The 15584-nt window shown below is 51.4% G+C and overlaps 1 protein-coding gene across 3 annotated transcripts in view; it reads left to right on the forward strand.

Annotated features, from left to right (window-relative positions):
• The window catches only part of CYRIA (CYFIP related Rac1 interactor A), a 105132-nt gene that overhangs the window by 36945 nt on the left and 52603 nt on the right, over positions 1–15584 (forward strand). For all 3 annotated transcript variants that reach the window (XM_044262047.1, XM_044262049.1, XM_044262048.1), the window contains exons 2-3: positions 6459–6485; positions 8406–8540. The gene's annotated coding sequence lies outside the window, so the exon portion shown is untranslated. The remainder of the gene's footprint in view (positions 1–6458; positions 6486–8405; positions 8541–15584) is intronic.

Here is a 15584-nt window from a genome sequence, read left to right on the forward strand (position 1 = left end):
CGTCTGTGGTAACAGAGATGGGGTCTTCCCGTGGAGGGTCAGGAAACAAGAGTTTGCTGGGAAACAGCACGAGCTAGGGAGCACAACCTCTGAGCTCACGTGAGTAAACCGGGAAGGGAAAATGACTCACCCCGGCTGGAGCCATCGGAATCAGTAACAGGAGGACAGATTCCAGACACCCTCTGGCCCTCAGAGTGTCCCTGGTGGATTTGGATTCAGATCCAGCCATTGGGCAGGAGGGGAACCATTTGCCTGGTAGTTTAGCAGAGACCTGCCTTGGAAGGAAATCACTTTCTCAAATGGCCGTATGTGTCCTAGGTTAGGCTCTTATTCCAAGGCCTTCTTCATTATGCAGGTGGCAGGGAGTGACCTGCCCGCTGTCCTAGAGATGTGGGATCAAAGCAGAGATGGGAGCCCGGTTCAGGATCTTCTCAACCCACAGTGTTCTGCCTCCCTCTGGTTTCACGGCAGAGGCGCTATCTCTATCAAACACCCAACCGAAGCCACCTAGAAAGTGCCCTCTGTTGCTACAGGCCAGGAGCTGGTGGGGAGTTCATAGGTGGTTTGCGGCGCTCAGATGGCATCAGACGTAGGACACACGTGCGGCTTTAGGAGCCTGAGTGCCTGCGATGTTGGCACAGTATGCGGGAACCCATCCCCGCCGCAGGGACTTGGGCGGCAAATGACTCCAGCTGGACTGGCTTTCAGATTACGCTCAGTGCAATCTGGCCATGGCACCATTTCTTAGCTTCTTACTCCTGGGCAGCCCTGGCCTTGAACTTCAGAGCAATCCTTTACTCTCATCATCTAGGCCCACTTTGCCCACATAGTGAGGAGCAGTTGTATTTTCTAAAGTTCACATGAAATGGACAGACAGAGGCCAAGGTGCGAAGAAGTTACAGTTCACAGCTGATGGGCTCAAGACCCCAGGCACTTGCCACAGCTTCATCCCCCCACTAACACTTGGAAAAGTGTTAGATGTGCTAACTCACGGGCAGCATCCCAGGAAGCACCAGTGCGGGTAAAGCCCTTCATAGCCTGACACCCGTCTCTTTTCCTGCTGTCTCTGCTACCTCTTTCCCTCATCCCCAGCCACGCTGAGCCTTCAAGGAAGGCAAATTTTACAATCGATCCTTGTCATTTTTGCGGGACCCTGGGCTAGTTACAAGAGCTATAACTCCCCCTTGAAGATAAGTAAGACATGCCTTTCCTCTTAACCAGCTCCCTGTCCAGTGGCAAAGAGAAAACACGGGCATAAGTAGCTTTGATGCTTTAGAAGACACAGCTCATTTGATCTTCAAAGTGGCCCAGAGAAGCTGCTGGTATATATTGCTGAAAGATCTGCATTTAATAGACTTTCCATCTGCAGATCAGAGAGAAACAGTGACTAAGTAAAGGTCGCACAGCCCAACCAAGGCCACACTGGGAATAGACTTAGGTTTCCCTGACTGCCTATAAAACAGTCCTGCTACATCAAGGTGTCCTCTCGGCTTGTGTCACTGGGGATGGTTGGGCACAGCCTCTGCAGGCTGGACTGTCTGTCTCGGTCTTATTGCTGCCTGCCTGTGCAGACAAGGCGGCTGTCAGATGTTGATACCTCAAACCCATGAGGTTGTGGCCCTTTCCCTACAGAAAGGCAGCAATCCTATGGTTGCTGCCCAGGGAGGGAGGAGGGAAGCTGGAAATTCCCCTGTTGTCTGCGATTTAATTATACTGATGCTCAGGGTCATCAGGGAGAGGATGCTGGCCCCACTCCTTTTCAGAAGTGTCTCCCCTTGCCCACCCCAGAGGAGAACCTCCGGTTGACATGATCAATACTGTAAAACATGTTCTTCGCAAAGAGGAGGGAGCCACTGTGCTGCTGGTGTGCAGAGAATGAGATGTCAACTTCTTAAATAACTGGGCCAAGTTTCCTGACAGGTCCAGTCAATGACGCTGGTGTCCTCCTGTCCTCCTGCCCTCCCCATGGGGGCACTTACCTTAGCGCTATTGAGGTGTGACAGAGAAGACAGACAGATGTTAAGCCACGACCCTGGGAAATGGAACAGATGTGAGCTCAGTGCTCCTGAGCTCTGCTCGAGACCCAGGCTCATGTCCTGGTTCTGCCATTGCCTGCCACTGCCGATGGCTCTCCCACCCTATGCCAGATACACCAGCTGTGAGCTATAGTATGCGGTATTAGGGAGTTAGGGATTGAACTTGGGCTCAGAGGTGTTACCCACTCCCCCACCCCAGCTTACTGTCAACCTTGGCTACTCACTCTGCCTCTTGGAGTTACTCTCTAAGTCCTTATGTGAATGAGCACAGCCATTTCCAGGAGGACCACAGGATGGGGAGCACACGGCCTGGTGCACAGTCAGTGCACAGTGCAAATGAGTGCCATGTTTTGATCCCCTCGCCATCATCCACTCACTGACCTCTGACAGTCTAGAGTTGTCTGAGCCCAGACACTCTGGGCTATCACCATCTGGACTCTGGCCTGCTCCCAGGTTGTGTCCCCAGCACAAGAGGCTACATGCCAAGATGCAAGAAACCGGAACCAGTCCCGAGAGCTGTGTCCAGTCCTGGCTTCTCCGCCTACCTACTGGGTGGCAATAGACAAGTCCTTCCCCTTCTCTAGAACTCAGGGATCCTGTGAATGGCATTAACAGTCATATCAATAGTGGTAATGATAGTGCCAATGTCAGTAGTGGTTTTATTGGTGGTCGCCTCCCCCAAAAGTCCATGCCCTAACCCCCACAACCTGTGAATATGGCCTAATTTAGGAAGAAGGGTCTCACTTATTCCTCAAATATCATCACTTGCAGAAACTGCTTCAGGAAGCAGAGAGCAGGCGTTGCTGCCTGTTACTACAGGATGAGGCCTGCGGCCAGTGTCTCTGAGAGCAGCCCCTTCAGGCATGAGTAACCTTCCTCAGCCCCAAGAGTTTCTCTAGAGTCCTCAGAAATCACTGGACTACAAGTGCTGTGATGTTCCTTGATTAAATGAATGCACCCCGCTACGGCCTGATTCTTAAGTAGGGATTCCTCTCCCGGCCAGATTCCTGGCCAAAGGCTCCAGCTCAGCACCCCCCAGGTCAGGGTCAGCGCCTGCTGGTCTTGGAGGAAGGCTGTCTTGTCCTAGCAATGCTATCCCTGAGGAAGTGGGTCCACCTGGCAGTGGGCCTCAGTTTCTCCAGTGAGGCTGGGTGGCTGCTCCCACACTGCCCTAGGCTGCCCCAGAAAGGAGAGCCACTGAGCCCTCCCATCTGGGGGACGGACTGGTTATCAGAACAGCTGCACATTCAGGTTCTGGGTGTGAGGGCCCAAGGAACCCAATGGTCCTTTTAAAATATATTGCCGAAACTCGTCACGCCTTGCTTCTTGAATCATAGCGTGGCTCCTTTATAATCAAATTACATCAGCCTGTTTTATATGTAGGGCCTTTGAGTCCAGCAGATTTAGAAGGCATTCTGCTGAGCACAGGAGAGTGAGTGGCTGCAAAAGGGCATTTATATGGGTTGGAAAGCAGGGGGGGGGCACCCAGGAGAGTCCAGCACAACTAGGCATACAAACAAGCAGCCCCACAAACAAGGCCCTGTGGATTATGTGGGGGTTGACCAGATGTCTTGTGGGCCCAGGCCACTCCTGCTCTCTGTCTGTTGTCCCAGAGGCATCATTAATACCCCCTTTTCACTCTGAGAAGGATCTGGGTTTGGCTGATAAATCACGTGGTCACCCTAATTGCGTGTCATCTTATATGTGCACTCAGCAGAGATGCGGTGTGGATGATGTATTTGAAGAACTCAGCAGAGATGCGGTGTGGATGATGTATTTGAAGAAAAGCCTGTATCTATCTGTGTGCTCCAGTGGCCCCAAGGCTGGCTGTGTGCAAGCACGGCTGCACCCTGCGACTGAGGCAGGTCCCTGTCTCGTAACACACGTGCCTACGAGGTGAAATCATGGGCCAAAATGTCAAATAGAGAGTGGTTTAGATCCTTTCTCATAACTTGCTGGCTTTTTGACCTTGAGGAAATTACTTAGCTTATCTCAACTATCCACTGGGGATAATCGTAGAGACTCGTCGGTTGGTGTCATTGTGTGATGACCCATGTCAAGCAAGTGCTTATTTCTTGATACATGATAAGCTACCAACGTATGGCATTGCCACTATTGTTATTCTTGTTATTATTATTATTTCATGACCGTTATTATTGTGGCTTTAGTCCCTCCATCTGTGACATGGTGATGGGTGATCCTTGTCCCGGCCTGCTCCCGGGGTCTTCATGAGACTAAAATGAAGTAGCATCCCCAGAACCTAGTGTCCCTGGGAATGTGCATGCTGTCCCAGGTGAGGACTTTGGACAGAGTCTCCCTCGGGCTCCTGCCCGGTGGGGCCATCCCTCTTTGACATGGAAGATGGGTTCCCAAGACATCATTGCCCCTTCCACCCACCCCAAGGACGCTCCCCTTGCCGGCGCTCCTCCGCCCAGCCTACTTCCTCTTCCCGTGAACAACGCTGTATAAACACCAAGGCCGGAACATCACTTACTGTGGGGGGAGGGGGGCCACCCAAGAAGCGGCAGGGTCCAGATTCCCGGGTGGGCCTGTGGGGCACCTCTCAGTGTTCTCCGCCTGGGGAGCCTTCCTGTGCCTCTTGAATGAAGGTGTCCTCTGTTCCCAGGGTCCTTGCTTTATTCCCTGGCTCTTTCCATTAATTTCTTTTTCTGTATGCCTCGCCCTTTCTTTCTTTCTTCTTTTTCTTTGAATGTGACTGCTCGGAAAGGGAGGATTCCCTAGTGGTTGAGAGCAGGAAGTCCACCTGGACTGCCTGAGTTGAAATCTTGGCTCTACCTACCACCCAAAAGCTGAGTCCCTTGGAGGACCACGTCAGTGTCCTTATCTGTGAAAAGGGGCAAGACGGATACGTCTCTCATGTGGTTGTTGGGAGGTATCAGGGGTCACTAAGCCTAACAATGCCTGATGCCCAGGGGGTACCTGCTGAATGGGGGCTATTTGTATCATAAAATCCTGCCCACTCCTGTTTTTTCATGTGCCCGGGTGTTCTTGGTGCTGTGGGGCTGAGGCTGCAGGGAGGTGTCCTGGCCCGAGTCTAGGCTCTGCTGCTGGTTCAGGGGGACTCTCAGGAACAAGCCACCCATGCTGGGCCTTCTCCCAGGCTCTGCCTTCTCTTTGCTGTGCCGCTGCCCTGCCCTTTCACTTCTGGAGCCTTTCAAAAGTGGAAGAGACACAGCCGTTCTGAGCTCTCAGCACCTCCACTGAACAGGGCAGGGACACATAACGTGGAGGGCCACACGTCGTAGACAGGAGGTCAGGAGATGCCTATCATCGTCTGGGTTCTGTGGTGTGACCCTGGATTAGTCCTTTCATGTCTCTGGATTTCAGTGTCCCCAGTTTCAAAATGGGGGCAATGACCCTTCTAAAAAATGACCCAGAATGAGGGTGGTACAGAAGCGAGGGTCCCTGATGGTCTCAGATGGAGCAGGGACGTGGCCGCAACCCCGGCGACAGTCCACGTGGCCGGGGACAGAAGTCACTCAGCACTGGGGTTGTGTGAGGTTGTGCTGCTTGTGGGGACCCGAGACGGGCGTTGTTAAGTGTCCTTCCCTGCTGACCTCTGCGCTCTCTGAGGGACATCTGGCCTAAGGGTGACTCAAACAGGAAGCCATCGAGCCGTCACTTCAAAAGCTTGGACTCGTCTCAGAGATGGGCTTCCTTCGTGTTGCTCTCTGTTTCGATGGCGGGGGAGTAACTCACCGAGTTGAGGGCAGATCCTCCGAGCGAGCCCTTCCCTGAGAGGGCCTCTGTGACCACATCAGTCGGATGGAAGGAGGTGGGCTGTGCTGGGGGCTGGATAAGATCATAAGTGACCCCAATGCTGGTCCGTGGACCAGAGCCAGGATGGTGACATCGAAACTCTCCAGAAGCTTTGACCGCCACTCCAGGATGGAATTGTACTTTCTGTTAGCTTCTCCAGATGCACAATGAGTTTGGGAACTGCTAGCATGGGTGGGACTAGGCTTGCCTGTCAGAGGGCTCCTCGTTCCTGGTCCCCATCAGGAGGCTGGGGAGTGTTGACAGTATTAGCCCTGTGGAAGGATCAGGTTACGATTAGGGTTATCTATTCGTGTGGTTGTTAGCTCAACCAGGTGACCGTGTCCTTCGTGATGTATAGTGGGATTTGGGGGACTTTTGAGAGGACACCATGGATAGAGGAATATTCTGGAAGTACCAGAGAGTCACAGTCTGGCAATGACCTAACATTTTACCGGCCTGGCCCTCTTAGTTTTGTGGTGGAAGAAAATGGGATTCTGGCTGGACCTCAGGGGGAGAATCAAGTTCCTATCATATACACAGAAAATGGATTATAATCTTGAGAGTGTTTGGGAGAGAAAGCAGTGAGGGCGGGACAGTGACCCTGATACCTGATGACTTCAACTTCTTCTCTCTTGTTTTCAGGTCCTTCTGTGGTACACCCGGCAAAAGGTGAGAGATGCCATCTTACCCCTGGATCCTAGTTCAGAAATTCACCTTCTTCGCTGTCTACACCCACGTGCACAGGAAACAGCCTCATGTCAGGGCCAGGGCTCCCTTTTCCTCAGGCTGTGCTCTGTGCTGGGACTTTACAAACACAACCCCAAATCCAGAGGAGACAAACGTCTCTCCCCCTTTACCTCTGTGACCGGGGTTCCCGAAGGGCAGGGCCGGCCTCACAAAGGCAGGCTGAGGATTCACTTTCTCATCAGGCCAAGGACTTTTCAGAGTCCCTGTGTTTTCCATATCATTTCCTTCCTTCCTCTCCCCCACTTCACTTCCTGTTTTTTCTTCCTCTTTCTCCACCCCCTAGCCTGGCTCTCCAGCCCTGTCCCTTGTTGTCTGAGAACAGGAACAAAGCGCAGAGCGTAGATAATCATGATTTCCTGATGGGCCCTCTCTCACTGCTGGGAGCCAGGGACGGGCCCAGCTTCTCTGGGACACTGGAGCCTCTGCTGGAAGCACAGCAGGAAGCCTGGCCTTTAGAGCCCCCTGTATGAGAGAGACCCTAACAAGAGTAATCCTTCATGTCCTTGCAACAAGTCATAGTTTCCAAAGAACTTTCTCCAGCATTCAAGCTAAGACACTGGAAAAATAAGACAACTGCTAGTGTTTTGGCCAAGTAACTGAAGTCTAGTTCAGATGGACAAAACAGTGATGTGGGAGTTAGATAGGAGTTCATTTCTGCACTCTCCTCTCTTTTTTTTTTTTTTTTTTCCCAATTTATTTATTTTCAGAAAAACAGTATTCATTATTTTTTCACCACACCCAGTGCTCCATGCAAGCCGTGCCCTCTATAATACCCACCACCTGGTACCCCAACCTCCCACCCCCCCGCCACTTCAAACCCCTCAGACTGTTTTTCAGAGTGCATAGTCTCTCATGGTTCACCTCCCCTTCCAATTTACCCAAATTCCCTACTCCTCTCTAACGCCCCTTGTCCTCCATGCTATTGGTTATGCTCCACAAATGAGTGAAACCATATGATAATTGACTCTCCTCTCTTTATGCTTCTATAGATCATTCTGGTTCTCTGAAACTGAGTTCCCTAGGCTTTTGGAAAAATGGAGTTACCGGTATCTCATGGGGACTTTTGAGGACAGATCAGGAAAATGTATCTGTCAGATTCATATGGTAGGCCTGGCAGATCTTATTTGCTTAATAAATGTGAGATCCCCTCCTGGGTTTTGGTTTTCCGCACAGAGGAGTGACTGTTCAACTATATAGTAGCCAGAAAAATCACAGAATAAATGACACCCCTGGGAGGAGGGTCCATATCTGTTACTGTGTTTTCCTGAAACAAGGAGAAAGAGAGAAAGACAGAGAGACAGAGACAGCGACTGGCTGGGCACAAATCATTGAAAAGCAAAGCCCACCCACTACCGTGCTCCTGGGGCCCAATGTTCCACAATAATATTTTTCTGATGGGAAATAGAGCAATCCCAAACACAGCTCCCAGGGGCAAAACTATAAAAAAAAACAGCAATCTGGAAAAAGTCCCACCTCCCTTTTTGAAAATCTGTTTAAAAAAAAAAAAGACTTCCCAACCAGGGTCACTGACCACTTGTTTGAGAAGTCAGCCTGACCACGGAGCTACTTTTTAAAAAATTCCGAAGGCCAGCGACTCAGAGGCCTATTCCAGTTTGAATTCTCCAAGTGGCCGAGTCCTTGAATGAGGTTCTTTGCTTCTAAGCCTCAGTTTCCCAAACTACAAAACGAAGCATTGCACAAGTGGCGATTGCATCAGTTTCTTGCAGGCCTGGTCATCTGTAATTCTGATATTCTCTCTGCTCTCTTTAACACATGTATTCTTTCTAGAAGAGAACAGGAAATGGCCTCTCAAAGTAACATGACTTGCATTCCCTTTAACAGATTAACACTCACTTGACTACAGAGAAACGACAGGACTCTAGGGGGCCATAGCCCTGGTTTGGGAGCCCAGACTTGCCAGCTGCTTTGTCCCATCAGCCTGGACGGGTGAACCTGAATCACAAGAGAGAGCTCTAGGTAAGAAAAAAATGACTTGGGTTCCAGCACACAGCACAGGGATAAGCAGCACAGCTGGTGGAGAGAATGTGGGATAGGTGTGCTTCCAGAACACTGGCAAGCGTGAGGGGAGGTCATTTCACCAGATTCGTCATCTTTGATTAGAAGTTGTGCCTCCTCTAATAATATACCGAAAGTTGGCTGATTGAATTTAAATTAAAAAAAAAAAAAGTCATGCCTCCTAACACCGCATACACATAAAAGGAGGAAAAACAAAACAAGACAAACAAACAAAAAAAACCCAAAGATATAGTTTTGAAGTGGTTAAAGGTACCTGGGTTCTACACCTGCATTCTGAGTGGGAGCTGTTTTTATCCTGGTCTGGAGAATGTGAGGCATGAACTAGAATAGCTGAGAACCGTAGGCAGCAGAGAGCAGACTGGAACTGTAGTTCTAGGATACTGTCCCATGCAGAATTCACTGGGGAGGAAGAATGCTCCAGGATCCATTCTGTCTATTCCAGTCATAGATTTAGGTGAGCAGGAGATGGCCTTCATTAGCAAACCCAGGACAAGATTTGGGTCTCGGGCAAGAGGTCTGGCTTGCGTCACACTCGCTGTAACATCTCTTGAGGCATTTTCCATTTGTGCAGTTAGCATCCAAGACAACCGCACTGCTCCAGCGGCAGGTGGCCTTACCTCCAACACATGGGTTCTTTGCTCTTCCTCCCTCCCTCCTCTGTCACCCCCTCCCCGTTCACTATGGATACTTCTTATCCGCAAGAGCTGGGCCACACCTCCGTGAACTTCTTCATTGAACTTGGACTGGACATGAGCCTCCCAGATGACTAAAGATCTACTGAGGGGCTCAGCGCCCCGGGTGCTGGTGTTCTAGCACATTTCCTTAAGCTGGCCTACGGCACCCACCCTGGCAAGATCAGGAATCACAAAGGAGATGCCAATACCCTGAGGTGGCCTTGTACCTGTTCATCTCCATCCAGTGCTGGCCTTCCCTTCTGCTCTCCTCTGTCCTAATGCTCTTCCTCACATCTAGATGTCTTGAGTTCCCTTGAAAACTAAAAGCAGAAGCATTTCATACAGCTGAGCTCAGCAGAGAAGGTAAGACTGGATTTCTCGGGTGGTTTCCAGTCCCAGTTCCCAGGATCATTTTATCCTAGACTTGTTCCTGTTGCTCATTCTTTGAGGAGGATAGGATTATCTGGGGCTCCCTTTCCTTTCTTCCTCTTGTGGTTCCTTTTCCTAGGGTGGCCACCAGGCTACAGTATAAGTCAGAGGAAAGAGAAGAGCTTTTGGAATCAGACCTGATTTTAAACCTCAGTTGTGCTATTTATTAGTTCCGTGATTTTGCTGAAATCACCTTAAATTGGTGGGGTTCTGTCTCCCCACCAGTAAGATGGGGACCATATGCCCTATGTTGTACCCTTGTGATCAGAATCAAAGAAGATGATTTCTTCCTTAAAAAAAAAAAAAATTGGCTCCTTATCCTCCCCAATCTCATTTAGAACTACTTAAATATAGCTTTGGTCCCCCATCGGGTTCTATTAGAACATTGTGCCTTGTGTGTCTAGAAGTTTTAGGCACTCATTCACCCAGCCATCCATTACACGGGTGTTGGGAGCGTGAAGAACATGGCAGGTGACATTTTTGGTCTTAGGGCTATAGCACAGAACAAACTGTAGTTCCTGTTCTCATGGGGCTTGCATTCTCGTGGGATTGTGCGACGGTCCACAAGTAAACATATGTACAATATATCCGGCAGTGTTAAATGTTATGGAAAAAAATAAATCAGGAAAACGTAAGTAAATAAAGCCAAGCCAGAGAGATGGAAAGTGGGGAAAGCGGGAACAGGATCCAGGAAAGACGTCCTTGCTTAGGCATTATTGGAGTAGGACCCAAACAGAGTGAGGGAGTGAGGATTAAAGGAACAAAGGCCCTGAGGGGGGAATGTGCTTGGGCTTTAAGGGACGGCAAGCAGCCAGTAGGACTGGAGCAAGAGGCATGAGGGGACAGGGGAAGGAGGTGAAGGTAGAGAAAAGCAATCAGATCGCGTAGGGCCTCATATGCACCTGTAAGGTCTTGGGCTTTATGGTCTGGCTGGCCTTTCCAGAGATCCTTCTCCCTTTCCTTCCTCTTCCCCAGATCATCTCCCCATTCCTGAAGCATCCTGAAGTCGAAGAAGGGTCGGATGCTCTCGTCCCGTAGATTATAAGGCATCCAGTCAAAAACCCATATTGGGCATTCGGTACGCAGACTCCGGAACGAATGAATGAGATGCGGCCCTGCCCTAGGAGCCCATGATCCAGCCCCCCGGTCAGGCTGATTGCAAAAGCTGCACTGGCAAGTTAGGCCAAAGTGAGGCACTGTTCTAAATCGGTCCCCGTGGAACCAGTTTGCTAGAGTGGGCATTTCCCATCGGAACCTCCCACAGGTCACTTCTACCCGATTTCTTGGAATGCATTCACATAGTGTGTTACCAAGTCTTGCCTTCGGGGTAGAGAGGGGATCAGCTCGTTCAGCAAAGATCTGAGTGCTTATTCTGCGTGAGTGTCGGTGTAGACAGTGGCTACAGATGATGTCTAGATTCGCTCCCTGCCTTCAAGGGGTTGACGGTTTTCCTGGGAGACCTGCTAGGGACCAGATGACACTGTCTGTGTTGTAATAAGAGTGGGTATGGGGGAGCCTGAGGAGAGGCTGCTGACCCACACAGAGGGGACCGTCTCCACTCAGTCTCAGAGTGAAGAGCAGTCAGACGGGCGAGCCGCAGGTAGGGTGCGCAATCACAGGGAAGGGGCTGGGAGTTTCCAGGCAAAGGACAGGGATAGGCCAGGGCTGCCCGTTGGAGACGCTGCGCCTGTCAGTCATTGTGGCTGTGGAGCATGAGGTGAGGCAGGTCCGAGGGTCCCAGTCGGAAGGGGAGGATGGAAGTGTCGCCGGGGGCCTCGAACATCCACCTCGAGTCCACAGGAGGGCAGCTCAGACCTGTAAAGAGTCTTGAGGAAAAGGGTCTAATTTTATTGACCCTAAATTTATTCTGATCTATCAAAATCGGTTGGTTTTTAAAAGGTTTATTTTATACGCACTTCTTATAGTATCGTAAGATCAGAGTTTCCTCGGATGTTAAGTAGGTTCGTACGGATGGAGAGAATGAGGTAGTCGTCTGGGCGGATGCATACACGGCCCTTTCTGTCGTGCTCGTGAATGGTAAGTGTTGGCCGGGTCACGTGCAGCCTCAGTGCACACGTTGCGGGGGCATGGTTAGAGCACCAACCTTGTTTCTCACTGGAGAGTGGCTGGCAAAAGCCTGAGCTGTTCTAGCGGGAATGGTGGAATTTAGGTCTTGATACATTTTCCTCCAGCTGGAAAGTATATAGGTAATAACCATCTCTTAACCCTCTCCTAGTTGAAGGGGACAAAAAGAATGTTCTCTTTGGAAAGGACACAATCTCTGGCCAGGGAATGCTGGGGTCCCTAGCGTGGGCCAGACGCTGTGCTAGGCCTGGAAACTTCATCAAGACAAATGAAGCGTGCTCACCTCTCCAAGGAGGTCACATTTGTGACAATGACCGAGGATCCCGCAGTCACAGACACAGATCGTGGGCAGGAACCCCACGCCCGAACAAAGTACAGAGAGGGAAGAGCGCCGAGGAGGGTCCATTGGTTAAGCTTGTCTGACTTTGATTTCATCTCAGGTCATGATCTCGGGGTCATAGAACCAAGTCCTGTGTCAGGCTCTGTGCTCAGCAGGGAGTCTGCTTAAGAGTCTCTCTCTCCCTGTGCCCCCAACCCCAGATAAATAAATAAATAAATTTTGTTTTTGTTTTTGTTTTCTTTTTGTTTTTGGTTTTGTTAAAGTGCAGAAAGGGAGCATGTTCTCTGCCCAGGGAAGTCAGGGAAGGCTTCCAGGAGGAGCCCAGTGAGTTGGGCATTGAAGTGTGAGTAGGAGTTGGGAGCTGGGCAAGAGACACGCTCAGCGCGGAATGGCACCGTATAAATACAGGCCAGCGTTCGAACGTCCGTGGCGGGGATGGAGAGGAAATCGCCAGAGTGAACAACACGAAGATAATGCCTCCAGTCTGCTTTTGAGAACCCACTAGTAGCTGCCTCCTCAGGCTCCCACCTTGTTCCCAACAGTGACTAAAAATAATCAGATTGACTAATTTGAGTCGCTCTCTCTCCTCTGACCCCGTGGAGGTGTCAGTGAGCGGGCTAGGCTGAGAGGAACCACGGAAAGAAGTGGAAAGAGGAGGAGGAGGAATCCATCCCCGTCTTCCAGGAACACTGATGCAATGGCGTAGATGGTGTAGCTCCCACCGGCGCTCTCTGGAAGCAAACTTCAGCTTTCCAGACAACTAGGTCTGTTGCTTCCCCGTGAAAACTGCCAGAGAGGTTTAGAAATGCGTCGGTCTCTCTAGCTTCCACGTAGGGGGGAAACAATATGTATATATATGAAATGCGTGTGTGTGTGTGTGTGTATCCCGACACACGTATATATGTGTATACTCTCTGTCTATACAGGTATGTATGTACACACACACTCAGGTGTGTACTGCTTAGAACCTATGCTAGCCTAGCAGCCCAGCGCGGGAGCCCTCCAGCCACACGTGCGGCTGGGAGAGGAGTGGATGGGGTAGAAGTGGCCTTGGCGACCTGCACGCTCCCTGGGTGTGCTGCGGTCTGTGTGCTTCCCTGCACTGGGGGTTCACACGCACCCCAGGATGTCCACTGGCAGAAGAGGACACGGAGACTCGACCACGGAGCAGCTTGTCCAAGGCCCACGACGACTAGGCGGCCAGGAGTCAGGCTGTCTGGCAGTTGTCCCCTTGTTTGCATGCTGTGCTGCCCTTCTGACGGCACAGAGAGGAGCAGCAGAGAATCACCCTTGGACATGGCTCCCACCTGGAGCTCTGAAAGGCAGCACTGGGCAGAGCAGTGGCCTCTCACCACGGAGACCACTCCAGATCCCTGTGCTGTCAGCAAACTCTCTACAGCTTGCCCTGCAGGTGTCTGTCTACTTGCTTCCAGGGACAGGGAGCTCACTACTTGATAAAACAATAGGTTCTCATTGTGGGCACTAGGGACCCTTCCCTCCTTACAGAGCCATCTCTGAAACTAACCTTGTCCCATTTTCAGTCGGCTTACTCCCGGGGTGGTTGTGTTTTTTTGTTTTTTTTTTTTTCTGTAAGCAATGTCTGCACTCAGTGTAGGGCTCAAACTCATGACCTAAGATCAGGAGTAGCATACTATACTGACTAAGCCAGCCAGGCACTCCTTCATTGCTAGTAGGCTTAAACATCTCAACAGCAAGCAGCGTAGGGAGTGACGGTTTGCTCAGTTTGGAGTCTCCGGGAGACATGGGCAGCCCCATGGCGCACACCCCATCTCCGTTTCTCCTCCTGGAGAGCCAGGAGAATCAGCTGGGGCTTCCTCATCTCTTGCTTTTGGGGGCATCTGTGTGTTCTTCCTGATGGGTTAGGCTGAGTGGAAGCCAGAGCATATGGATTTCTTCTCTTCTCCCTCTAAGGAAATCCTCACCGTGAGCTTTCTCCGGCCCTCTTCACTCCACAACCCTGGCTTTTTCAGGGCAAGTAAGCATTTCCTCTGGATGCCCTTCACAGACAGAAGGTGAAATCTGAAAAGAAGGGGAAGAAAGAGAAAAGGAAGGACAAAAAGGACGGCTGTGGCATCAGGGTTAACTCGGGTTCTAGACCAGGCTGTGGTCCTAATTGACCATTTGACCTTGGACACCCCTTCCCTCCTCCATCGTCACTACGAGGCAGTTGGGCTTGATGGTTCAGAGTTTTTCATTTCTGAACTTGACCCCAGAGGGAGTCCTTGAATGGTGCTGGGTCTGCACTCAGCCCTGCAGGACCCCAGTGTGGGGTGGGGGGGTGGGGTTCAAGTCTGCCTCACCCCACCAGGAAGCACCTCTGGAAGGTGAGAAACGGGACCCCTCACCTGACAGGCCTCCATCCTCTGGGACCTCCGAACAGCGCAAGTGGTTCTCAGCCTAAAAGGGCTCGGCCTGCCGCCCCACCCCCACCCCGATGCCCTGAGCCCTGGCGCGGCCGCCACCCCTGTTCTGCTCCTTCTTACAGTTTTCCAGCTCCCTGCAGCCCCGTGCTCCTCCCCTCTGTTGGATGGTAGGAGAATCAGCTTGGGGTGCTTGGCTTAGCCCCGAGGGTGAGCCTGCCTTTCTCTGGCACTTGGAAACTGCCGGTCTGGCGGCCCAGGATGGGGACTTCATCTGATCTGCAATCTGGTGTTAGGCCCAGGCTGCAAATGGGAAGTAGTGATCTAAGAGAGATTTGTTACCGCAGAAAGCAGGCTCGGGACGTGTCTCCTCCACAGAGCTCACCCCCAGCACCCCACCTGGCTCTTCTCCAGACCGTGCGGTGTGTCCAGGGAGAAGGGGAACAGGGAAACCCAACATGCTGTCTTCCGTTGCCATCTCATGGGATTCCTGGAGCCTGGAAATGTGATGCCATCTGCAAAGGCACGTGTCCCGAGTTTGGGGGAATGACGTGGTACTGTGCCTTCGGCAAGGACCGCAGACGAGGTTTGGCTCAAGAACGTGGAGTCGCTTTAGGCTTCGGAGCTCAGACTGGAGCCACGCCGTCTGGGTCAGAAGCCTCTTGGCCCTCCCGCTAGCTGCTGAGTTCGGTCAGTGACCACATCTGGCCCCCAGCAGTTTCCTTGTCTGTAGAGTGAGAAAGTCGACGGCACCTGCCATTCGGGGTTGCCGTGCTGGTTCGAGGAGCTAGTCTAGGTGTCTGTTCCGAGTGGTGCCCGGCACATGGCAAGCACATGTTAGCTGGTTTTATTTTGATCTGAAGCCTTCATTGAATATTGTATTCAAAGTAAGTTTTGGGGATGCACTGTGGTTTCCAGCACTGAAGAGCTATTTATTAAGCGTCTTCTGAGTGCAGATCTGGTCCTAAAGGAAGGCATTTCGGAGCCGAAGTCAGCGACAGTGTTGAGCAGCGCAGCCTCAGACGTGGGGCACCGTGTGGCCATCAGAACATATGAGGAGACTGGATGCAGCAGG

Source organism: Neovison vison, chromosome 8, assembly GCF_020171115.1.
Source record: "Neovison vison isolate M4711 chromosome 8, ASM_NN_V1, whole genome shotgun sequence".
Lineage (NCBI taxonomy): Eukaryota > Metazoa > Chordata > Mammalia > Carnivora > Mustelidae > Neogale > Neogale vison.